Source organism: Pinus tabuliformis, chromosome 7 (assembly GCF_031772625.1).
Source record: "Pinus tabuliformis cultivar Carrire ecotype Pingquan chromosome 7, CPIR1, whole genome shotgun sequence".
Lineage (NCBI taxonomy): Eukaryota > Viridiplantae > Streptophyta > Pinopsida > Pinales > Pinaceae > Pinus > Pinus tabuliformis.
Genome location: NC_142293.1, coordinates 1,641,508,192 through 1,641,535,766, shown reverse-complemented (window position 1 = coordinate 1,641,535,766; position 27,575 = coordinate 1,641,508,192). Strand labels below are relative to the sequence as shown.

At 36.6% G+C, this 27,575-nt stretch overlaps 1 pseudogene; it reads right to left on the bottom strand.

Annotated features, from left to right (window-relative positions):
- Window positions 1–910: 910 nt before the first annotated feature.
- Window positions 911–27,575, bottom strand: part of LOC149254666 (triacylglycerol lipase OBL1-like) — a 53,735-nt pseudogene continuing 27,070 nt past the window's right edge.

The following is a 27,575-nucleotide window of genomic DNA, read 5'->3' as shown; positions in this document are numbered from 1 at the left end:
TAGGAGTAGGAAAAATCAGCGCTTTCTCATAATTGACAGGTATTGGATGATCAAAATGTTGCTTGGAAGGGCTATTATGGAGAGAAATGAAGAAAAAGGAAGATATCTTGCTAATGCTATAAAATGTGGTGTTTCACCAACAAGATATGAGGCTCATCTCAGGTGCATTGAAACTCAAATCACTCCTGCTCTAAGCCAGGGAGGTTGTAGTCAGGGGCACACCAACCCCATTAAGGTGGATGTCTCAACATCTTCTTAATTTTCTAATGAATATTGGTCTATGGTTTCTCTGATTAGTTGGACTTGTTAAGATATGTTTGACTAGTCTTTTTAGTTGTGTTTACATGTCCTCTAAAACTTTGTCTATACAACCTTCATGAAACACTTTGAACTCTTTCAATTTTTTATTTGTTAGATCTATCTCACAATATATTTTTAAACTAATAACCTATTGTTTTACCAGTTATCTGATTTACCTATTGTATAATAAGTAGCATATCTTTCTGAATTAGTAAAATTTTAGATTAAAAAATAATAACAATAAGTTAATAACAACAAAATAAACATTTCCTCACATATAGCTTAAATATAATTTATTTAAGATGTGTCAATAACGACAAATAAAGGCATGCCACAGAGAGAACGCCACATAAACACATTCAACGTAGGGAGAATGCCAGGAAGAAGAATCTTATAGAGAGTGTACACATAAAAAGCAAAGGAATAAAGAAGTCACAAATCTTTGAATTGGAAGGAATCACGTGCAACAAGTTTTTCCACGATCAAGTTGTGTTTTGTTGCATCCTTTGGCTTTTACAGTACATATTTTCCAAGAAATCAATCATCTCCTTAATCCCACCCAATTAATAGGTGATTTACAGTTTCTCATCCTCCATGTGACCACCTATGTCTAAATTTCGCCTATAATAGTTAAATCTCTGAGAATCAAAGTTGGACCCAGTCTTATTGCATTCACATAGTTTAGTGGATTGTGTGTAGAGATGTCCGGAAAGAAAATTCCCATAAATTTGAATAACAATGCAAACCAACCTTCTCTGAAATCTTTTCCTTTCATGTATCACATGATCAGATTGTGCACAACCTCCCATATTGTAGTTATCATACTCAGTATGTAGTATAAGATGAAGAAATTCTTGTTTGGTACTTCCTCCACTATCTGCAATGCAATTGGGCCATAGAAAAAGTAAAACATTACTTCTTTTCAAAGGGAAGAAAAAAAAAAGATGTTATGAAATTAATGCCTTTTCTTTGCAACTATTGTAGTAGAGGCACACTCCACAATGCTTGAACAAAAGCACTTCATCATCATATGGAATCTTGGGAATCATGTTGTTGCAATACATTGTTCTAAAAAAGGGTGTATGGGGTTGCTTGACAAGAAAGAAGCATGGTTCCTAGTGGAGGTGAACCTTGGAGGTGGATTATCAGTGGAAATTGACATCTATCCTCCAATAAGTTTATTACATAGGAATACCCTTTAGATGTTTGGAATTCCATCAAATTGGTCACTTCTTGGCAAATTGCCCAATCAGATTTAGAGGTAAGAGGGGAATAACCAAGAAACTCAATACTAAACAGAGGCTTCCTACAGGACGTCACAACATCAAGATACAAGAAAGTATACCTCAAATATCTACAAATATTGCTTCTAATGGTTCCCCAATTGCAGAAATAAATCTGGAGAACGAGACAGGGGTGGCACATAGGGTATATTTAGAGCCAAATGTTGACAAAGGAATAAATCAAGTGAAAAATCCAAGCATATCGCCACTCGAACTCCAACAAAGAGGAAAGGCATTTCTAGTGACAAATCGGCCAAGAAATCCAGCATGCACTCATTACTATCTCTAATATGCAACAGAATGGAGCTAGAAAATTCCTCATCACCAATATTGACTGATATGGAATTATTATCCCTCGCAGAAGATCCAAGACTTGAGTTGGAACCTATAATAGTAAGGAAAAATATGTTCCATAACATGGAGATGGTAGATGACAGGGGAAGGGACAGAGCTGAACCTAGCAATACAAGGAAAAGGATAACAAAACACTGGAAGATTACACCAAGAAGAGAGTTGGAGCCAGAATTAAATTCTTGATTCTGGGAAGTGTTGGAACAGGTACTACAGTCGACCATTGATATTGGCCCTTCAAATGCATCTTATGACTCCCATGTATTCACTACCCTCCAGGACCTTTGAGCACCATTTCTCATGAAAAACTCTTCCCAATGAGAATTATGTCACTGAACATTAGAGGGTTGGGATCTGCCCAAACAATAAGAACCCTAAAACACAACATCAAGTAAAAAAACCCATCTATTGTTCTTCTTCAAGAAACAATGATATCGAAAGAGAAAGCTTTAGATATTCTCCTCAGAATTTTCCCTTCATGGTGTGCATGTGCCATAGGTGAGAATGGAAACTCAGGGGGACTAACATCTTTATGGGATCCCTCTATAGTTTCTTTCCAAGCCTATCAGTCATGTGCTTGGATTTTATTGTCAAGATATGGTATGGGTATCACCCACAGATTCTGTATATTGAATATATATGCACCATAAAATAATCGTAAGGCCTTTTGGGAGCGGGTAGATTCAACTAGCATACTAGATATTCATCCAATTATTATTACCAGGGATTTAAACTTCACTATTGGTGAGAAGAAAGTCTAGGGACAGAAAGCAATCATGGATCCTTTGGCCAATTATTTCAAGGAGATCTTTGACCATAAAGCTCTTATCGACATTGTCCCCTTTCCTCTTTGCCCGAATTAGCACAATCAACACATTGGAGAGGAAGCCATATAAAAAAGAATTGATATATTTTTTGTGGATTCATTATGGTGCCAGAGGATGAAGAAATTACAATCATGGAACTTCTTCTCAGAGGTATCGAACCATGAAGAAATAACACTAGAATGGAAAGATGATCAGGAACCAACCAAGTATCCATTTAAATTTAACCATGTTTGGTTAAATGAACCTGATTTCCAACAATTGGTCAACATAAACTAGTCCCAACCGATGCTATTACTTATTCCTGATCCTATGCAGCGGATTCATTTCATGCTTAAGAGAATGAAAACAGTGGTACGAGAATGGTTGAGGAAACACAAAAGGCAGTATAATCTGGAACTATTGGATATTGATAAGGAAATTGATAGCTTAATGGACCCAATAGCGCTTGGCTATTTCTCCGAATATCAACAAAAATCTATTTTAAACCTGGTAATGAGAAAATAGAAAATTCTCAAACTACAAAAGGAGGAATGGCGTCAAAGAAGTAGGCTGGTATGGATAAAAATTGGAGACATGAATACCAAATTTCTCCATTGGGTGGCATATAAAAGGAAACAAAAGAATACTATATGTACAATAAAAAATGGTGAAGGGATCATTCTCTCCATAGTTGAAGGAATAAAAAAAGAAGCATTGAAACATTTCAACAATCATTTCAAGGAAGCAAAAGGTGATCACATGGAAGAAAAAATGGAGTTGGTCAATTTATTCCCATAGATGGTAAGTGAGGAGAATGCAACTATGATGGATGATCCAATATTGAGTGTGGAAACTGAATTATCGTGTAGTTCTCGTCATCCTGAATCTGACGCAACTCGTTTTTCACAAAATGGACACCGTATGCTCCGAGAAACGCAATCTGTTTGTTTTCCCAAACAGACAAATTTGGTGCAAGAGCTGACAGGGATGCTGACTAGGCATCTATACAACCCAGTTAGCAAAAAGAATATTCCTTGGAATATTCCATGGAATATTCTCACAATATTCCATGGAATATTCTCACAATATTCCTTGGAATATCCTCAGAATATTCCTTGCAAGTGGCATCACCATACAGTGACAAGTGTCAGAATTTCATTGGTTTAATGGTTTATAAGTGGACCAATAGGGAGGAGACATGTGGCTAAGCCTGGGGCTGCCACATGTCCTCCCCAGGGTCAATCCAAATTTTGGTTGGGAAAAGGTTGGGCTCGAACCCGCAACCTTGCTCGAAATAGCACAACGGTTTACCAACATGCCCAAACGGTGGTTCTTAACAAACAACAGAGGTATGTTTGTTTTGCTATGTACTAACCACCGAGATTGGGGGGAGACTACCAGTGTAAACGATGATGACCCTCCCATGTGAACACACAAAACCGCCACTGTAGTAGTTCAATAACTGCCTCCGACGACCATGACCGCCGAACCAAGTAGTCCCATGTGACCACTTTACCTCCTGGCTGCAACATTTGTTGTGACATCCACCTCCTAACCACCGCATGTGACCAAGTCACTTGGAATTTTTTATGACTGTGCGAGCGTTATGGGTGGAATTAACCGTCCTACAATTTCGCCTGACGATGCGTGAAATTGCAAGATCAGTGCTGAGTTTTGAGCAATTTGTGGAGCAAATAGTGGCCTAACTAGGAGAGGTCATAACTTCTCCAGTTTTCGACCAAATTGGATGCAAAAAAAGGCTAGATAGATATTTTTTCATATTCTGGACTCATTGGAGTAGGTTTTAGAATCAAAGGAGCACTTCTGGATAGGATTTTTGCAAATTTAAGCCTATGGGTGCCATGGTCAACCAAATTGTTGATTCAGTTTATGGAGGAGTATGAAGATGGAGATGACCTTGCAGGGGTCTTATAGCCTCCATGTTCTTTCTGTAACAACCATTACATCAATGTTGTAGCTTTATTTCCTCTTTTCTCTATATGTGTTTTGAGAAGAGACTTGTTTATGTACTTCAAGTGGATTGTGGTATTGTTTATGTTCTTTGAAGATGGGGTATGGGGTCTTGGTGTAAGATGTCTATGTTTGCTAAAGGTTTACATGTTTGACTGTAGGTTAACATGTGTATGGAGTGAGAACTCTTGCAGAAGTTGTTTCTTTGAAGGAGAAACTAACCATTCCATTTCAGCAGTTTATGTACTCTTCTTTTTCTAGACATTGAGGATAATGAGAAGGGTTCATTCCTTTAGAGTTGATCCAAGGAGATGTAGCCCAAGAGAGGTCAACTCCTTTAAAAATGGCTGGTGTATTACTGATTGATGCATGCTTCCATTCAGTGTTTTGATTTCATGTTTAAAGTTTTTCATGAAATTAACTTAAGAAAACACACATAAAAACTCATGTTTTTACTTGCTATTTTGGAGTACAAACCTCAAGCACATTTTTATATTCTGATGAGGATCTTAGCATAGAAATCTAATATTCTAAATTCAGATCACCAAGGCCTAATGGATGGCTTATGGACATATTGCTGCACTTTTTCAAGTTGATGGGTCTTGAGCTGGTCAAAATGGCAAAAGTTGTTAGAATTTCTGGGCAAATTCCAGGTGCATTCAATTCTACTTTTTTAACATTAATCCCCCAAAAATCTAAATCTCTTTCATTTGATGAATTCAGACCCATTTCATTATGTAACTCTGTATATAAGATGATATCCAAACTGCTAGCCAATAGAATAAAAAAAATCTTGTCCCCTCATATCTCTTTGGAGAAATTTGGCTTTTTGTCTAACAAAAGAATCCAGGACGTTGTCGCTATTGCTCAGGAGTGCATGCACTCGATAAAATCCAGAAAATTAAAAGCATGTCTATTGAAAATTGACCTCATTTGGGCATATGATTGCGTGGATTGGGAATTTCTGATCATGATATTATATAAAATCGGCTTTGCACATAGGCATGTTCAATGGATTAAGGCATGCTTCTCCACTGCTTCAATGGTTGTCCTTATCAACGGTGAACCCACTTCATTCTTCAAGATACATAGGGGGCTTCTTCAAGGTTGTGCGTTGTCTCCCTTACTCTTCATACTTGTAATGGATGCATTCAGTAGAGGTATAAAAGCCAAGATGGAGTCTGGTCTTATTGTGGGTTGTAAGGCTGCCAACAATTGCACAATGTCCCATATATTATTCGTGGATGATGTCCTCTGTGCGGGGATGGAAAACATAGAGGAATGGACATCATTCCACAAAGTATTTGATCAATTTGGAAAAGCCTTTGGTCTTCACATAAACAACAACAAATCAAAGATAATTACAGATGAGGTTGACTCAGAACAGATCCAAAATATTGCAGCATTATTTGGAGTGAGAATCTGCCCCCTATACATTGGCTTTAAGTATTTGGGATGCTATTTAAAAGAAGATAAGCACAAAAATCAGGATTGGGATTGGTTGCTTTCAAAATTTGAAAAGAAACTTCACTGCTGGGAACATAAGTGGCTTTCCCTTGGAGGTCGGGTCATAATGATTAAGGTTGTTCTACAAGGCATTCTTGTATATTGGATGCACCTCTTTCACATCCCACAGGCAATCATACACAAGATCGACGCCCTCATCTCAAAATTTCTTTGGTCTGGTTCTAGGAACTCTAGCAAGATACATCTTATGAGGCTATCTGAGATATCTAAGCTGACACATTTGGGTGGATGGGGCATATTGGATACCAGAAGGTTCAATCTGGCTCTTTTGGAAACAAACTTATGGAGGGTTTTCAAGGAAGATGGTCTATGGCAGAAAATTTGTTTTGGTAAATACATCTCTCAGAATAGCATGGAGGAATGGGTTAGAGTAGGGGCTCCCTCGAAAGCCCGTTCCTCTATCATATGGCAGAGTCTCAAGAAGGCAATCCCATGGTTAAGTTGTAACCTTCGTTGGCTAGTGGGGAATGGACAAAATATTTTTATTGGAAGGGATGCCATTAAGGGTGTATCTAGATGCCATATTCTCTCAGCTCCATTGATTCTCTTCCTAAAATAGCAGGGGATTGATACTCTGGCCAGCATGTGGATGGGGGACTATACCCCACTGTCCGCCCCGGTATGGTCCCATGCATGGCATCTTGGTATTCCCCATCTCTTTGAAGAGGAGTGGGAATGCTACTGGAACCTACTCTGCCAAGCAGGCATCACTCTGTCACAACGTAGGGATCAGCTTGTTTGGAATGGTCACATAGTGAAGGGGAGGATTTGTGCCAAGGAATTATATACACTCATCTCTTCATTCATCACGCCCCTTCCATATGCTGACTGGATTGAACATATGTGGTGTTGGCAAGTCCCTTTAAAATTAAAATGCTTTGTCTGGTTAACCATCCACAACCGCATTTTGACTTGGGATAGGTTGATCAAATTGGGATTTATCGGTCCTGGAAGATGCATTCTTTGCAAATCGAATGGGGAAGACTGCTACCATATTTTTGTGAAATGTCCTTTTGTCGGTGTTGTTTGGGAGGAGGTTTCCCATCTCCTAGGAGTAAATGTCACTTGTGAAGTATTTTCTATTACAGATTGTCTCATATCATGGGCCCAACATGCCAGGCCTTACAGGGCTGTCCCATTTTATACATTTTGGGGGATTTGGCGAGCTCGGAACAACCTCATTTTCGAGGGTAAAGTCCCAGATAGCAAGATGGTGGCCCTCAAGATTGTTGCATTCTTCAATGAAATTGGTCCATGGCATCCCAAGGCTCCTTCTCGATCAGTCACATTGGTTGATTTGGATGGTATATTCCCCATATGTTTCTTTGACGGTGCATCTGCAGGGGGAAGATGTGGTTGTGGTGTATATCTTCATATTGAGCCCTCTTCTCTATATCGTGGGTTTGGAGACAATTGCAGGGCAGAGATGATTGCTTTATGGGGTGCTCTTCAATGTGTCTCTTGGATAGGCATTGAGAAGGTTGTGATCATTGGCGACTCCCTCTCTATAATTCAGTGGATACAGGGCAGGTGTGATCTGGATGTTGTAGAAATTCCCACTGTAGATCAATAGATTATGCAATAGACTAAAGCAAAATACAAGATCTACTTCTACAAAAAACTTTGCGGAAGCTTAATTGAATTGAGCAAGATCAATGAGAACACATATAACTGAGAATGAGAAATCAATCACACATAACCCAGAAAAAATAACCCTAGGAAAACCTTAGCCTAAAACCCCAATCTTTGTATTATCATACAAGTGGAAATCTTGTTCAAGTTACAAAAAGAATTAGCTCTCAAGCTATCCTGATCTCTCTGCAATCAAATAATACATCTCACAGATTGAATAGACACAGTATATGTCCTCCTCAAGCCCTCCAAGCCTCCTATTTCCTTGCGCAGTTTTTCTTGGGGTCCAGTGATGCCATATATGTGAATTGGCCTCATCACACTCATAAAAAATGAAGAAGTAACTGCCCAATCCTTAAGGAAAGCTTTCCTTCTGCATGCAATGGATATTTACAATGGAATATTCTAACAACTGATAGTACATTGCCCCTCCATCTGATCTCAACTAGGTCTCTGTCTAAACTGACATGCATGAGTTATTTATGAGATAATATTCAGTTATCTGAAGTGTAGCAGTTACATACATGCACGCATTAACTAACTGAACTCACAATTAATTCAACAAACTGTTTGAATTAATCTAACTGGACTTGACTCAGTTAACTGAGCCAATTAATTATAACTCAATATTACAACTCATCCTTATCTCTTTAACTGATGGATAAATTCCTCAATTAATGGAGAAACTGTTACATGTCCCCACATAGACTTCATGTTTGATTTTCTACAACTAATTAACTTCATGGTGAATTAATTAATTATTTTACAAACAGCTGCTAAGATAAAAGTCAAATTTTTACTTCTCTATTTTAGTTTAGGGACTAACTAAAATAGGAAGGTATCCCGAAATGCTATTTATATTAACTAAATTTAGCACTTCTATATTTAGCATTTCTTGTTCCTATTTTCAACACTCCCTCTCAACAAGAAAGGGATTATCAGTAACCCCAATCCTGTCTCTGTGGAACTCGAACTTGCATTTTGACAATGCCTTCGTCAAAATATCTGCATCCTATTCCTCGGTCGAAACATACAGCAACAACATGATCCTCTTGACCACACAGTCTTGAAGATGGTGATACCGGATATCTATGTGCTTGGACCTGTCATGAAAAACTAGATTCTCAGAGAGTTTGATACAACTCTGATTATTGCAGTAGATCATGGTTGGATCCATTCTCTTACCAAACAATCCCAATAGAATCTTCCGCACCCAAAAGGCCTCACATGCAGCCTGATTAGCAGCCATGTATTCAGCATCTGCTGAGCTAAGTGCAACTGATCTCTATTTCCTGTTGTACCAAGAAACTGTAGTTGAACCAAGGTTGAAGATTCCTCCACAAGTGCTCTTACGGTCTAATGGACTCCCTCCCCAATCCGCATATGTGAAACCCTGAAGCTTCACTCCCTTTGTCCATCTTTACCACAATCTGTACTGAGATGTGTCTCTGAGGTATCTCAGCACATGCTTCGTTGCCTTCCAAAATAGCTTGGTAGGCTGAACCATAGCTTGACTCAGCTGGTTCACCGCAAAGCATAAGTTGGGTCGTGTGTTCACCAGATACATAACTGAACCCACCAGCTGTCGATAGACAGTAGCAGCTACTACCTCACCTGAAGTAGCATCCTCCTTCCTCCAGTTCCCAACTAGAGGAGTCTACATGGGCTTGCACTTCTCCATGTGAAAGCATTTGAGTATCTCATTGACATACTTGCCTTGAGACACAAATACTTCACCATCTTTCTGCCACACCTCCATGCCTAGAAAGTAGTGCATAAGACCCATGTCTTTCATTTTGAACTCTCTTGCAAGGTCCTCCTTGCAAGACTATATCAGCTGATCATCACCTATCAAAATCAGATCGTCGACATAAAGAGCAATGATCAATGGTTTACCTTCTACCATGATGTGGTAAAGGTTCACATCTGCTTCACTCTTGGTGAAGCCCAACCTGGTGCAATAGTTGTCGACCTAGTGTACCAAGCACGGGGTGCTAGCTTCAACCCATATAAAGCCCTCTTGAGTCAGCACACATGCGACTCACAATCAAAGGTATCAAAACCCTCTAGCTGCTCAATGTACACCTCCTCCTCAATCTTCCCATTAAGGAATTCTGTCTTCACATCCATCTAGTGGATCTTCCACCCCATCTGAGCTGATAGTGCCAACATCGATCTAATCGATGAGTACCTTGCTACGAGAGCAAAAGTCTCATCGTAGTTGATCCCCTCGACCTGTGAGAAACCCCGAGCAACAAACCTTGCCTTATGTTTCTCAAAACTACCATCAGTTGCCTACTTTACCTTGTAAAGCCATCTAGAACTCACCACTGACTTGCCCTGAGGTCTTGGGACAACATCACACACACTGTTCTGAATTATAGAGTCGTACTCCTCTACCATTGCATCAAACCAGACTAGTTGCTACATTGCCTCCTTGAATGAAGAAGGTTTGGTATCTACACACTCCTCAACCAGGGCCATGTACCCAGTGTACCGCTCAAGCGACCTCCTTTGTCTGCAATGAGAAGATGGTTGTCCCACATTCTCCTGTGCATCTAGCATCAACCTGTCAACTTCCCTTGAGCATTTCCGCCCATCTTTGGAAGTATCAGCATGAGTGTATGTCTTCACTCTCGGATCCTATGCATGTGGCTGCTTCACATCAATCTGAGGCTCCTCCTCCTTAGGAACTAAAAGTTCCTCCTTTGCATGCAACTTGAGCTCCCTCTCAAGTGGTAATCGCATGGCTTTCTTCTCGTTGAACTTCAAATCCCTGCGTACCACAGTCCTTTGAGTGGAAGGAAAGTAAACCCGCTAGTTGTTGGGTGTATCTGTGTACCCCACAAGTATTCCCAACTCAGTTGTTGGGTATCTTCTTCCTGACATCTTTGGTCACATGACAGTAAACTGATGATCCAAATATTCATAAGTGACTTACATCAGGTCGCTTCTCGAAAAAGGCCTCCATAGGTGTCTTCATCCCCAGTATACGGTGCGGGCTTCTGTTCTACAAGTATATTGTTGTATTGCATGCCTCAGCCCACAAATGCAGTGGCAGGCTTTGGTCATGCAACATCACTCGGGCTACTCCCACAATCGATCTGTTCTACCTTTTGGCCACCCCATTCTGCTGTTGGTTATGGGGTGTCGTCAATTCCCGTTTAATTCCTTTTGCAGCACAAAAATATTTAAACTATTGGGAAACATACTCTCCACCATTGTCGCTACGCAAGGCTTTTATTTTCTTTCCAGATTATTTCTCTGCCAAGGCTTTAAACTCACAAAACCTCAAGAAGGTCTAATCCTTCTTTTGCATAAAGTAGATCCAGCATCTATGAGAAATATCATCAATAAAAATAACATAGTACCTTTGTTTAGCAGTGGAGGCTGTAGAGAAAGGCCCACAAACATCTGAGTGAACTCGCTCCAGGATTTATCCAGCTCTACTGTCTCGATCTGGAAAGGAAGATTTCGCATACTTACCTAAGGTACAACCTTTGCATGTAGTCATCTGCTCAATTTTTCCCTTGGGTCATTCAGTAGAAATCTACTGCATGATCTTAAGGGCTCCATGGTGCAAGTGTCCCAGTCTTTTATGCCATAGCTTGCCAACATCTTGGCTCTGCACCATCTCAGCTTTGGAACTCAAAGCAGCACGGTTGTCTACCTCTAGCTTGTGGATATTCTTAACTCGAATCCCTATTCGCTTTGTCTGTCCAGTACTGATATGCCTCAGGAATACTTTTCCTTTACTAAAGACTACATCATAGCCTTTATCTTCTAGCATAGTGACAGACACAAGATTCTTCTTCAGACCTGGTACATACTTTACATCAGTCAGGGTGAGGGGAGCTCCATGCTTCCTTTGAAACACAACCGTACCTTCACCTGAAACATGGTACTTTCCATCATTTCCCATCTCGATCCGCATCTGGAGATCCTTCTCCTCCAAGGTACTGAAAATATTCTTATCCCCTAACATGTGGAATGAAGCTCCACTGTCTAGGTACCACACACATCCCACCATGGATGAAACCATGCATGTGATAAGTGACAAATCCAGCTCAAACTATGAGGCCAGTGCCTCACCATAAGATCCCTTCGAGGAACCCTTCTTGGATTTCTTTTGTGGACAATTTTTAGCATAATGGCCTACTTCATGACAATGAAAGCATTGCACTTTCGATTTGTCAATCTTCTTCCCACCATGGGAAGAAACGAATTTGGGATGGGACGCCTTCCCTTTCCCTTTCCTCACCTTACTCGCTAAGGCTATATTTTCCTCATCATCTTGCTTCGATGAGGATCCATCTCTCGTGATTCTTCTTATTCCTCCTGCATCAAATCCGACCAAAGTCGTTCCCAATCTGGCAGTTTTCCTCTTCCATTAACGAGTCTTGGTAGCTATGCCAGCTCTTAGGAAGACCGAGTGCAAGACTCACCATGTCATCATCAGTGGTCATGATCCCTACACTTCCAAGCTCATACCTCCAGGTGGTGAGCCTGTTTAGATATGTAGAGATCGTGTTGCCCTTTTCACACTTGATCTTACGAAGCTTGTCTTTCAGCGCCAACATCCTCTGATCACTGCTATTCTGATATAGATCTTTCAATGTTTGCCACATCGAAAACAATATCTCCTTCCAATGGAGGCTCGAGACATATGGTCTCGAACTCCCTCCAGGAGGATTCTCCTTGCTCTAGCCACACATTTCTTCCATTCTTCCAGTTGAGTAGCATCAGTCGGCTTGGGGACTTCTTGATCAATGAAGTCCTTTAGATCATTATCCTCTAATATTGCTTCCATGCGATCCTTACAGGTTGTATAATTCGAGCTGCCATCAAGGGTGTACTCGAGTCTTAAACCACTGAACGCCATTGGTGAAATTGAGATGTGATAAGAACTCGATTTCTATATTTAGGAACCACAAACTTCAAACCTCTCCTTCTTGTATATTGTTCTTCGCCTTGATCACCTTGGCTCCGATACCATGTAGAAATTCTCACTATAGATCAACAGATTATGCAATAGACTAAAGAAAAATACAAGATCTACTTCTACAACAAACTTTGCGGAAGCTTAATCGAATTGAGCAAGATCAATGAGAACACATATAACTGAGAATGAGAAATCAATCACACATAACACAGAAGAAATAACCTGGGGAAAGCCTCAGCCTAGAACCCCAAGCTCTATATTATCATACAAGTGGAAATCTTGTTCAAGTTACAAAAAGAATCAGCTCTCAAGCTATCTTTCTCTCTCTGCAATCAAACAATACAGCTCACAGATTGAATAGACACAATATATGTCCTTCTCAAGTCCTCCAAGCCTCCTATTTCTTTGCATAGTTTTTCCTGGGGTCCAGTGATGCCACATGTGTGAATTGGCCTCATCACACTCACAAAAACTGAAGAAGTAAATGTGCAATCCTCAAGGAAAAAATTCCTTCTGCATGCAAGGGATACTCACAATGGAATATTCTAACTACTGATAGTACACTACCCCTCCATCTGATTTCAACTGGGTCTCTGTCTGAATTGACATGCATGAGTTATTTATGAGAGAATATTCAGTTATCTGAAGTGCAGCAGTTACATGCATGCATGTATTAACTAATTGAACTCACAATTAATTCAACAAACTGTTTGAATTAATCTAACTGGGCTTGACTCAGTTAATTGAGCCAAATAATTACAACTCATCCTTATCTCTTTAACTGATGGATAAATTCCTCAAATAATGGAGAAATTGTTGCATGTCCCCACATAGACTTCATGTTTGATTTTCTACAACTAATTAACTCATGGTGAATTAATTAATTATTTTACAAACAACAGGCTAAGATCAAATTCGAATTTTTACTTCTCTATTTTAGTTCAGGGACAAACTAAAATAGGAAGGTATCCCAAAATGCTATTTATAGCAGTACTAAATTTAGCACTTCTATATTTAACATTTCTTGTTGCTATTTTCAACAAATGCAACAAATCTGAGACCTGAAGTCTACCATACCTGATGTGTCATTTCAGCATGTATACTGGGAACAAAACCTGGAGGCGGACACTCTTTCCAAGCGCGGTGTGGCTCTCTCAGATGGGCATATGGTTTATGAATATGTGGTCGATGGTATCATTTGTGGCCAAGGTTATTTTGAGATCTGATGGAGAGACGTTTCATTCTCTTACCCAGAAATTTTGTACTCTCTTTATCTATCCCTGTTTTGTTATGGTTTTTGCTCTCAGTATGAGTATTTATTTGATAGTCTTATTGTAATGTTCTAATGACATATCAGTGGTCAATTTTTTGGTTATATGTATGGAGTTTACAATCTAGCTTGGGCAAGGCCTGTAATAGACGTATGCTGATGTAAAACAATCTTCAATTCTAATGAAGACATGTTTCTGTTTTTTTCTTCAAAAAAAAATTGCATTCAGATTCATATTCATGAAATCTTTGAATTCTTTGTCTCCAACTCTGGGCTGTCCAAATGTATAAACCACTAGCAATTTCTCCATGAACTCTATCTTTTTATGTAGGAGAAGTATTGCAGGAAACAAAATGGCCAGAGCACCACCCAAACTGTGCCCTGTCAAAATGAACTTGACATCCTTGTGCTCTTCTAGCAATGTGCTCAGCCTTCTGCGTATGGCATAGTAAGATAGTGGCTTTCCCTCATCTTCATGATCATGATATACATCTTCCCTTTTGAGCTCCAAATGGGTTTTAAAGATTTGTTGATCGCAACGATCGGCCAAACCCATTGCTTCAAGGAACCCCACATGAATTTTTCTGATAGAACCCATTTTGCACTAGGAGAAATCGAAGTCTGTGATCTAGTCCTCTGCATCAAATGGCTTCGTTCCTCTGAAAGCAACTACCACCAACTTAGCATCTACTAGTTTATCACAGAATATGAATGCTTGGGTACTTTTTCTGCGCAACAAATCTATGCATACGTAGGAAAACATAAATTAAGACATTTATAAAATCAGAAAGTGACAACTTCCAACTTGAAATTTTCATGGAAATTAACACATTTGGGGTGATTAACAGCTTACAACTCTAGCAATTGAAGAACTCCACAAAATGCATCTACAAGAAAGAAAATAGTTACCAACAAAATATGTGCAATGACCTATATATTGGTCTAGCTAGTGAAATTCCAGTGATGTGTGATTACTGAAAACCAAATTACCCTTAACATTCATTAACTTCCAACGTTTAGTGACCACATTCCTAATAAATAGTTCATTTTCATAGGCCAGTTTGGAAGCCATTATGCAAACATCTGCACAATATTTGCTTCCTACTTGAATTAAACTTGTCCCACTATTACAAGCTCCACTGAGTACATTTACTTCTGTTTTGTCCAAATCCAGGTGAGGATCCAAATGCCCAATGGCGCTTCTAAACGTTTCACTATCCCTATGGTATGATTATGTGTCCTCCTGATCAGAACAAGGATCCAGTCAACAATAATTAACTAAGCCTCAAAAGGTTTTGATTATTAGTTGAAATGATAAACAAATAGGCTGATACAATATTTGTACTTGTCAGAACTTTGAAGATTATTCGAAGGAGCCCTCCATTATGTAAGAGCAGATTTAAGAAGAATTCGATACAAAATCCAACCCGAGACATGGGTTTTGATATCAAGTGGAAAAATTTTATGAGGAGGATCGCAACCGTGATGATCCAGTGGCTATATAATGTCTCAGCTACGTGGGTGGCATGCATAGAGTATTCAATGAAGCGATGTGCTCCACCGTGGGGAAGGACATCAAAAAATCTAAATCTCATGGTGGAGTATAAGATAATCATTAACCATCTCTCTGTGATATTAATTCGCTCTGCAATTGCAATTTCTGTTGCTCTTCCTGCATTGCAATACACAAAATATATGATTAGGGTGTAGTGTTGTTAATCAACTTTATGTGTTGATGACCTATTTTTTTAACGCCATTTCACATTTTCATCACATCAAGGATTAAGGAAAGTCTCTTTCTTTAAAATTGTAAAAAGGATATAATTTAATTTCAATGATATAGAATTTATTAATTAAATTAAAATCGTAAAAAGATATGATTTAAATGAAATGATATAAAATATATTTACATTAATTTATTATTTATTTTATATAATTAAATTGTTTAATGAGGTATAATAGATTGTGATGAGGTGTACTATTAATTCATTCTGTGATGTGAAGGTTAGTTCAAAAATTTTTGGGCAAAATTTTTGTCAAGTTAAGCACTAGTGTGGCCCACACCGAGTGCGAAGGACGTAGATGGTTTAGGTGCCTCTGGGCTGGTTTCAGAGGTCATAAGTCAACCATGATGTCATCTTTCATGAACTACCACTTTACAAACAAAAAAAAAATATACAACTAAATTAAAATAAATAAAAAATAAAGTACATTAATGTTTTCACTAATTAATGTCGATATTGTTCATAAAAGTTAATTTAATAAGTGATGATTAGAATTATTAGTTTAATACAAGTTTGTTATGTAAAAAGTAATTGATAACTACTTTAAATGAATTTAAATATTTATAGAGTTAAAAACCTTTAAAACCATGTATATATAAAATATGTTACATAATGCATAAACCCCAAATTAAGATAGCCTTACATATAATATCATATTTATATCTCTTAAAATTAAATTATTGTTATTATTATGTAAAGAATTGTATTAAAGATTAAAATATATAAATTTTGAAATGCAATATCAATATTTTTCATACAAAGAAAAAAAATTAATTAATTTAAAATTGTCTAAATATATTAATTATAAATAAATTATATTTAAAAACTAATCTAAATAATTCATGCAAATAAATTAATTTACATGAATATTGTAATGAAAATAATATGTTGTTATTTATTTTATATTGATTTTATTATCCAATTATTAATTAAAAAAATAAACGTTGTCCAATTAAAACTAACATAATATAATATATGAATGACTATATTTATTGTCTTGTATATTTTTATTAGTAAAATTATATAGTAAAAATAAATATTAAAATAGATTTGATAGATGTACTTTTTATTAAATGTTATGACACTTCGTTTGGTATTTTATATGATGATAATTCATTTTCATGAATATTTTGATTTGATAATTCATTTTCATAAATATTTAGATTTGATAAGACTACTCTTTATTTATTAAATGTTATTATTCTTGATTGCAAATATTTTTTTTTTTTTTTTTTTTTTTTAATATTTTAATTTTTATTTATAAACACCAGTTCAAATAAATAAACCAATAAAATTCCAAATTTCAAAAATTTCAAAATTTATTTTTACACATGCAGAAATTTAACTAAAACCAATATAACGCAGTAGATGTAATAAAATTCTGTACCGAAGTATCACGCTGTCAGATGCGCACTCAATCCATGAACGTCTTTCTATTTATACCATATTCTCTTTTGCCAATAACATAAACATTTATCTACTTGCTATCTTCCTAAACTTTTTATTTGTGGAAATGTAGAAGGCATTTTTTTTTTTACTTAATAATATGGAGTATGGAGGAGTGCGGTGAAGTATAGATTCATTTTAACTATGATCATAATAAGCATCAAGAGGGAAAATGTCAAATAAAATTATTTGTATGTGAATAAATTTGAATTTATATAATTTGTGGTTATATATATATATATAAATTGTTCAAGACGATTTCTTTGTCTTAATAATTTAAGGTGATGTATTTACGATCTATCTGCGGTAATAATTTACGATCAGGGTGATGTATATACGATCTCTTTGCGGTAATAATTTATGATCTTTCCAATTTTCGCGATCTCTCTACAGTAAGAGAAAAACAATCTGGGGCATGTGCGTCTGAGGTCTGACTTGCTGAGGTGCACACATTCTTTATATTTTTCTAATACATATCTTCTCATATATTTTCAAGTATGAATAATTCACCACAATTACCAAACATTACCAAAGGTAGACCTAGCACAGTTACTCTATAGAACCTCTATGAGTATATATAGTCTTTAGAGAAACATAGAGAAGAAAGAGAATCCAAGCTACAAACAAAGTTAGCAGCCATGCTGGAAAATAAATTCACATCTCTTGAAGACAAGATCCAAAAACAAATAGAAAATAAAATAGAACTATTGGAGAATAAGATGGAGGCAATGGAGACTAGGTTGCAGGTTATAGAAAAACAAAACCAAGATATGGACCAAACATCCCAGCAAGTAGATGTTGATACTTTAGAGAGTCTTAAAATGAAGGACATGATTAAAGAGCAAGAAGAAAAAAATAATAGCCACCTCACCCTAAATAGTGTGGCAGGTAAATTAGATATCAAACCAATCAAAGATGAAATGAAAAAATTGATAGAATTAGACCATGAGCGTAACAAAAGGGCCTTGAACCTTATAATATTCAGTTTGAAAGAGGAGGTAGATGAGGATACTTTAGCCATAGCCCAGACAGAATTACATAACAGATTACAAATTGAAACAACGTGTCTCACAAAAGCAACAAGGTTGGGGAAACTAACTGAGAATAAAGGAAGGTTGATCTGAATAGAGGTGAGCTCTACTGACCATAAGTATGACATACTTAGTAAAACCTCAAGTCTAAAAGGAAAAAGAATATTTACAAATGAAGATATCATTCCATAAGATCAAGCAAAATTGAAAAATGAGGTTCAAAAGGTCAAGGAAGCTAGGAAGGAAGGAAAATGGGCAATAATTAGAAATAGAAAAGCCATTATTCAAGACAGAAACCAAAAAGATAATAATAAATAGCAATTCAACATGCTCTGGATTCTTTCTTGGAACTGTTGGGGCTTTCCATGGAACAGAGGCTCAAGCTAAGTTGGATCTCGAATGATGTTGATATTATTTTTCTTGTTGAAACTTGGGAGCACGAAGAATCTAAGGTCCCTAACATAGATGGCTTTACATTATGGTCTACCTGGAATAAGCGATCCTCCCGTAGAGGCATTGGGGGTATAGCTTGTTACATTAAGAAGAACATCTCTCCCCATGCTAGGATTTATAAAAACAACCCTTACAACCAATATAGTTGGATAGAAATTATTGACATTTATGATAAAAAGACCTACATAGCAATCTGTTATTTCCCCCCCATCAATTCTAACTTCTATAAGAAAAAGAGTATAGATAAAAATAGTCCTTACAATGGTTTAGAGAATGATATTTCTAGCCTAAGGAATGAAAGCAATATCCTTTTAATGGGTGACTTTAATGCTCGAACTTCAAGCAACCAAGCTATTCTTCTAAGCAATCATTCCAACCCTAATCCTATTTGGTTAGACGAATACCTTCCTCTGGCTAGCCGGTACAAAAGGAGCTTTGAAGACCTTAGGGAGAATTTGTTTGGGTCGGAGCTAGTCAAGCTCTGTAGTGTTCAGGATCTCATAATTTGCAACAGTCTAAAGAAGTGGCCCAATTCTAGCCAGATGACCTGCATCCATGGGCTTGGTAGCAGTGTGGTAGACTATGTTATCTCCGATCTCCCTCTATACAACGAAATAACAAATTTTGACATCTTAAATGGCCACGAGCCTAACTCTGATCATAGGCCTTTACTTATAACTCTCAATTTTGTCATGCATAGAGATCCCATAGAAGATAATCCTTATAGAAAAAATAATTTAATCTTTGATAGAAATAAAAAAGATCTCTTTCTAAATGAATTAAAAACTAATTTTCTTCCTTTATCTAGTATAGACAATATAGAAGATCTCTATCATAATTTTACTACAACCCTCTCATATTCTATTAACATGTTCTCAATTGAAGTTTCAAGTAGAAATAGCAAAACCAACCCATGGTATGACAAGATTGTAAAAGTGCGAGGAGCGAAATTAAGGAAGTTGTTGATAAATCTCTTAAAATTGGCAAGATAAAAATATACAAAGCCCTAACTAAAAGGAAAAAAATGCAGTATATTCGTAAAAGACAAGAGAATCTCTTACACCTCTCTAAGGTAGCTCCTAAGAAATTCTGGAGGCAAATTCTAACTAGGAAAACTAAAGATAATAATAAAATTGCTTTACACCACTGGAATTCCTATCTTAAAAAGCTTTATGAATCTCCAAATGTCACTGATAACTTTGAAACCCTACTCACAATGAAAGAATTTTTCTCATTAGAAGACATTGATTTTGGGGTTAATCGCTTGGCTAATGGGAAAGCTAAGGACATTGAAGGTTACCGGGCAGAATTCTTAAAAATTGGAGGTCCTATCCTCATCCCCCACATTCACAAGCTTTTCAATCAAGTGGTCAAGCAAGGGTTCCCTAAACCATGGAATCAAAGCCTCATTATCCCTATTTTTAAAGGTGGGTATACAAATAACCCCTCTAATTATCAGATAATTATGATCAGCCCTCTCCTAGCCAAGTTATATGGTATTATTTTGGAAAGGAAGGTGAGCATATGGCTTGAAAGTGAAGGTAAGCGGGCTAAAGGCCAAGTGGGTTTTAGAAATTAGCACTCAACAATAGACCACCTCGTTACGCTTAAGATCATTGTGGAGGAATGCCACAATTATAAATCCAATCTCTTTTGTTGCTTTGTGGACTTTAGAAAGACTTTCGATATGATTCCTAGAAACAACCTTTGGAAAATATTGGAAGAGCTAAAGGTTAATTTTGAGGTGAGAGTTGCCGCTATAAGGTTATACGAGAATGTAATTGCCAAATTAAAGAGAAATGAGGGGTGGTCAAAAGATATTAAGTGTAATATCGGAGTTAAACAAGGTTGCCCCCTCTCCCCTACCCTATTTGGAATTTACATCAACAAGCTAGAAGGTTGTTTAGAGGAAGAAGGATGTGCTGGCATGATCTTTAGCTGGGATAGTAATCATCCTTCTTCTCTACGCTGATGATATTGTTCTTCTCGCAAGGTGCCCATCTGATCTTGATAAGCAACTTATACTTCTTAAGGATTTATGCTCTAACATGGGTATGATTGTTAACATTGACAAAACAAAAGTTATGATTATCAAATCCAAGAAGGACACTTACACTAATTTTATGTACGACAATAATAACTTGGAAGAATTGTCTTCCTACAAGTACCTAGGAATTGATATTCATCACAAGCTCAACTGGAACTATAGCATTGAGAAAAGGATTAATGGGGGATGGAAAGCTTATTTTGGTCTTGAAAATAATTGTAAAACGACAAACCTCGTAATGTGGGATAGAAAGAAGTTCCTCTTTGAAACTTTAGTCACTCTGGTTATCTTATATGGATGTGAGGTTTGGGGTCATAACATCTCTAGAGAATCCTGGAGAAAGATTGAGCAAATCCAGAAGCATTTTATAACGTATAACCTCAAAATTAAAAGCAACACACCCTATCCTATTCTCCTTATAGAAGTGGGTCTTTCCCCTATCGAGAGCCTAGCTATGACTAGGCTTCTGTTGTACAAGCACAAACTCAATAACATAGGAGACCATAGACTTCCTAAGCTAGCTTTAAATTCCAGCCAAAACCACCTAAGGCTCAAACGAGGTTGATATAAAGACACCAGGACCTGGTTAAACCATTGGGAGATCGACGAGAATGTTGCATTGCAAAACATTAATAACATTAAAAATATTGTTACTTCTAAGTTCAAAGAAAAAATGTGGTGTGAGAAATATTTAGCAGCTAGAAGAAAATTAATATAGCCCAGATTACAACGAACTCTCATGAGCTCCATAGTGAAACGGGTCATTGGGTAGTTCCTAAAACACCATGGATGGAAATTTTTTGCCATCTCTGTGAGAATACAAACATCAAAGATGAAAACCACTTCCTCTTAGAGTGCCCCGCATACAACCACAATTAGATCTCAGTTTCAAAATCTTTGTTGCAATACTGACCTTCCTAGCTTTTTACGTTGTCAAAATTACAGTGAGCTTGGGAGGTTTCTCTCCAAGCTTTTTGAGCATAGGAATAAAATCTTAAATCAAACTAAATAATTCATTTCTTTAAGTCTGATAGACCAAAGTTTGGTCTCAGTGGACATTAACCATCATCATCATCATCATCATCATTTAATTGTATTTTTCAATATATAAATAGATTCAACGTTGTAAATTTGTTTATATTTTTGTACTTTTTAGATATTTTTTTGGACGTTTGGATTTTGTAGATTATTACATTTAAAATTATAATTTCAACAAATATTTTTTAGATTTCTGACAAAATTTTAACTATAAAAAATGTTTTAACTATAAAAAATTATTTTTTCAATTACTTTATATAATACTTACATTGTTTTTTTAACCATATATATATAATATGTTTAGTTCACATTCAATTATTTTATTTGAGATAAATATTGAAATATTTTATATATAAATTATATTATTTTTTATTATTATCAATAATATTTTTTATAGGTCAGATATTAATTTTATATTGAAAATCAAATTAATGACACATCCCTTTATTACTCTTATTATGAAATAATTAAATTTTATACTTTTAATTATTTATTTTCTTTAAACATTAAAATATATGATTAATATTAAAATTATTTTTTTAAGATTTTTCTCTTTATATATACATAGTTAATACTAGTTGATATTGAAATAATTAGTCGACATGATAATCAAATAGTTTATTTAAATTATGTAGTGAAACACTTTAAAAAATAAGACTTATACATTTTCAAGTAAAGTTATATGATCTCTTATTTTTAATTATTCTATCTTTGTATAGATTGAGATATTTTATTTATGCTTGAGAGCGAAAGTGAGATATTTTTCCCAGATCCCGTGCATCCTAAATTGTAATACCAATCAAAAATAAGATTATTAGTGCATCAAGAAGTGTCTTAAGAGAGCATCTGATCACCATCTTTCCAAGACCCTATATTTTGTAAATTTGGTGGGACTACATTTTTATCATGTCCAATATATCACCGTGATCACACAGAGATCACCATCTATCCAAGACCCTATGAACAATGCTTATAATATTTTTAATTAAAACTAACCAAAAATTATATATTGATTTTGTTTTTAATTATAATTAACATTGTTATTTTTATTTTTTTATTATAGCTTATATTGTTTTTTTTGTTTTCTTTTTTAAATAAATATCTCATATAAACACAAAATAATTATACATCTTTTTATATAAATTACACATTTTTTAATATTAAGTTATAAAATGTACATCTTAACATAAAATAAATTCTTTTCAAAAATCTAAATTACCTTTAAAATTTTAAATAAATTAATTTGAAATTTTAATTAATCTTTATTCATGTTAAATTTAGTTTAAAATTTTAATTAATTTTTATTCATATTAAATATATATTAAAAAGTTATAAAACTATACTCTCTTTAGAAATAAATTAAAAATACATTAATTTATTAATTAATAATGATTAGTTTTGATATGATTATATTATTATTTTATTAAAGGAAGTTTTACAATTTTCAAAGTCCTTTGGGCATTTACAAAATTATAGACTCCCCATAAATCAATGCTATACAAATTCATCTTTAGTCTTTGCTTTATGGATATATTTTAGGATGTTTATATATCACTGGTATATTTTATGAGGTTTACGAAGAATAAATTAATATTTTGAAAATTATATATATATATATATATATATATATAATTTTTACTAAAAAAAAATTAATATATAAAATTAAATCGAAATTAAATATGCCAAATCGAATGATAACAAAAATGATGAGGGATTCTTGGAGCTCTGCAACCCTAATGACCTCGCGGCCATGAGGTAGGCAGCGTGGAAAACCTCGAAAACAAGCAGACAGGCACGGAAAACAAAGCGGACAGGAGACACAGAAATGACAGAGGAGACCAGGAGGGGAGAGATCCCCTCCTACAGAGATGCAACAACGGGCGAGGGAACAAGCAATAGCAAACTGGAGGACGAGAAAAGGACACTGGGACCAGTCCTTGGAGCAAGATGGCAGGCAGGGAGCAAAGGTAAATGCCTACCATGCACAACAGAAAGACTGAGATTTGTTATCCCTATGAACAAACTCGAGCGTTACCGAAGTTACATGAAAGACCATGCATTGATATGCAAGTTTATTGGTGTCTGGCCGTCTGAGAAAGACCTGACAAGATGGATCTAGCAGAAATGGCAGCCACACGGCCACATTGAGTTGAAGCTAGGCACACGCGGTTTCTTTACGGTAATCTTCTCTAACCTGCAAGACAAAGAAAAAGTATTTGAAAATGGTCCATATTTCCATAACAATGTAGGTTTATTTATGAGGTATTGGGAGGAATGCTACAACCCAGATAAAGAGAAATTCCTAGCAGCGCCCATATGGGTCAGACTGTTTGGATTACCCATGGATTTTTGGGACCCAGAAATCTTGGAAGGAATAGGGAACACCATAGGCAGCTTTGTTAAAATAGCGGAATCAACTAAGAAAGGAAGATATACCTCCTATGCAAGAATCTGCGTATACATGAACATTGTGAACCCCATACCAGGAGCAGTAGAACTAGAATACCACGAAGAGGTATGGCAGTAGGCTCTGGATTACGAACACATACCTTTTAGATGCAGAAAATGCCACGAATATGGGCACCTCTATAAGGAATGCCCCTTAAATGCTGAGGAGGAAGAAAGAAAGACTAAGCAATAGAGGAAAAACACAAAAGATAATGAAGGGTTTCAAGAGATCAAAACCAGGAAAAGACCTGCAAAGGAAACCCCTAAGGAAGGAAGAAAAGAACAGCCAGCTAGAGAAAATGAGGTGAACAGGTTTGAAATCCTGTAGGTAGAAGAAGAAGACGAAGAAACCTGAGTCATGGACTACCAAGAGGAAAAAGAACAGGAAGGCAAAATAAATCAAGACACAAACAACACCAAACAAAAAGCCCAAAGAGAAACAGGGGAAAAGGGGAGAAAAGAAAAGGAGGATAAACAGGAAAATGAAGTAATGGAAATAGATATGAGTAAAGGGGAAGACCCAACAACAGAAGAAGAAATTCTGAGGAAACTACTGGACAAGTGGAGGAATCTGGATGAGAGGTTTATCCCAAAAGAGGATAAAAAATTATACAATGAGATCTTCCAAAAATATAAAGGAAAAGAGGAGCAAGGAACCAAATGCATGAATGAGCAGTTAGGGATACAACCTGACAACAACCAAGAACAACAAAGTAAAGGAAGAGGAGGGAAAAAACGAGGAAGAAAGAATCTCCAGGAGTCAATACAGGTAATTGGAGAAATGTTAGTTAATACCGGAAGAGTACTACCACTCTCAGTGGTCTTCCACCAAACCACCCTACCTTCTCAATGATAATTACATCATGGAATATCAGGGGGCTTAACAACAAGGGTAAGCAAAGGTACCTGGCAGAAAGGATTAAAAAAGAAAAACCCCAAATCATGATGCTCCAAGAAACAAAAATAACGAGGGAAAAAATGGAGGAGATTCTTAAAAAAATCAAGCCCACCTATGAATGCATGACGCTAGATGCAAAAAGGAGTGCAGGGGGTATTGCAATGTTGTGGAACCCTGCAGAATTCATTGTAGACCATTGGATAGGAATGAAGAGGATCCTCTCAGGGAGATTCAGAATGATAGGACAAAGAGAGTGGTTCTTAGTATCGGCGGTTTATGGGCCTCATATACTGGTGGAAAGAGAGGCCTTCCTAACACAGTTGCAACGGTTGGGAAACCTGCACATAGAAAAACTGTGGGTGATAGCGGGAGATTTTAATATGATCACCTCTACCGAGGAAAACAAGGGCGGATTTCAACGGGAGGATGCAGACATGGAAAGATTCAGGGAAACCCAGGCAACCCTAAAAATGATTGATATAAACACCATTAATGGAAAATATACCTGGAATAACAGAAGAGGAGGCAACAGGAAGATAGACTCTAGACTAGATAGGTTCCTAGCAATGGAACACTTTCTTGGGAAAGACATATTCTATGAAGCAACTATCCTACCATGCCAAGGATCAGACCACTGGCCGATAAAACTTGAAATTGCCATGAATAATCAAAACCAACACAAACCGTTCAGGTTTGAAGCCTTTTGGCTGCGAGACCCAACCCTCATAAAAAAAATGGAAAACTGGTGGCAGAACAGTGAAGAGGAAATAAAAGGAAAAAACAAGATGCACACACTCCAATTAAGATTAAAGGAGTTAAAAGGAAAAATCAAGTACTAGAACAGAGAAGAATTTGGCAACATTCAACAGGACCAAGAAAAGCTCCAAACATAAATGAAAAGGATACAGTAGAAAATAATAGAAGAAGGGAGAACAAAGGAGCTAGCGCAGGAAGAAGGAGGGGTGCTAACCAGATTGGAGGAAAGAAGAAAACAGGAGGAAATTCTATGGAGGCAAAAGTCAAGAGTACAATGGCTGAAAGAGGGGGAAAGGAATACAAAATTCTTCCACAGAGCCATGCAGCAACACAGGCAGCAAAATGGAATTTTCTCCCTAAAAAATACCCAAGGCAACATGGTAACTCAGAAAGAGGAAATGGAAAATTTATTGATACAGCACTTCAAAGGCATATTGACGAAGACGCAAAGCAATAGAGAATAGGAGATAGCAAAAATAAGCCAATACATTCCTAAAAAGGTAAACAGGGAGCAAAACATGGCCCTCCTAAGGGTAATCACTAAGAAAGAGGTAGAGGATATAGTGAAGACAATGGCCAAGAACAAAGCCCCAAGCCCGGATGGATTTACAGCAGAGTTCTTCCAAGCAACATGGAGCTTTATGAAACAAGACATTGTAAACACAGTGGAAGAATCACGATGTAATAAAATAATGCATCCAACATGGAATGAAACTTTTCTACATTAATACCAAAGGTAGAAAAGGCTGATGAACCTCATGGCTTTAGACCAACAACCCTATGCAATGTAATCTATAAAATTATAGCCACCATAATGGTAAAAATATTACAACCAATACCTCCAGAACTGATAGCAAAAGAACAAACCAGGTTTGTGAAAGGAAGATAGATAGTGGATGGGATCATAGTCGCTCAAGAGGTGATACATTCATTAAAGAAGTTGAGAAATAAAGGAATGATGATCAAACTTGACTTAGAAAAAGCCTACGACAAACTCAGTTGGGAATACCTCCAAAGAATCCTAAAAGCATATGGGTTTTATTACAGATGGACAACATGGATAATGTCAATGATATCCACTCCAAGCATGTCCATACTGCTGAATGGCACACCAATAAAAACCTTCAAGCCATCCCGCGGACTCAAACAGGGAGACCCACTGTCATCGTTCCTGTTTATAATAGTAGTAGATGGTTTAGGAAGATTAATAAAAGCAAGAGTAAGTAGTGGGGAACTTAAAGGTCTCAGATTATGGGGGGAAGAATTAACCATTACACATCAACAATTTGTAGATGATGTAATGATGTATAGTCAAGCAAATCTTAAGGAAGCAAAGAAACTAGTGGAAATCCTTGCAGAATTCACAAACGCATCAGGAACAGAGGTAAATAAGGATAAAACAGAAATATTTTTCTTTAACACCCCAATGGTGGCTCAAGCATTCTTAGCCAGAACAATGGGGTTCAGAATTGGAAAGCTCCCAACTAAATACCTGGGAGTACAGCTGAGTGACAAGCAGAACATAATAGTGAATTGGAAAGGCTTGATAGGGAAAATTCAAAAAATAATGGACAATTGGACGTTTAGAATGC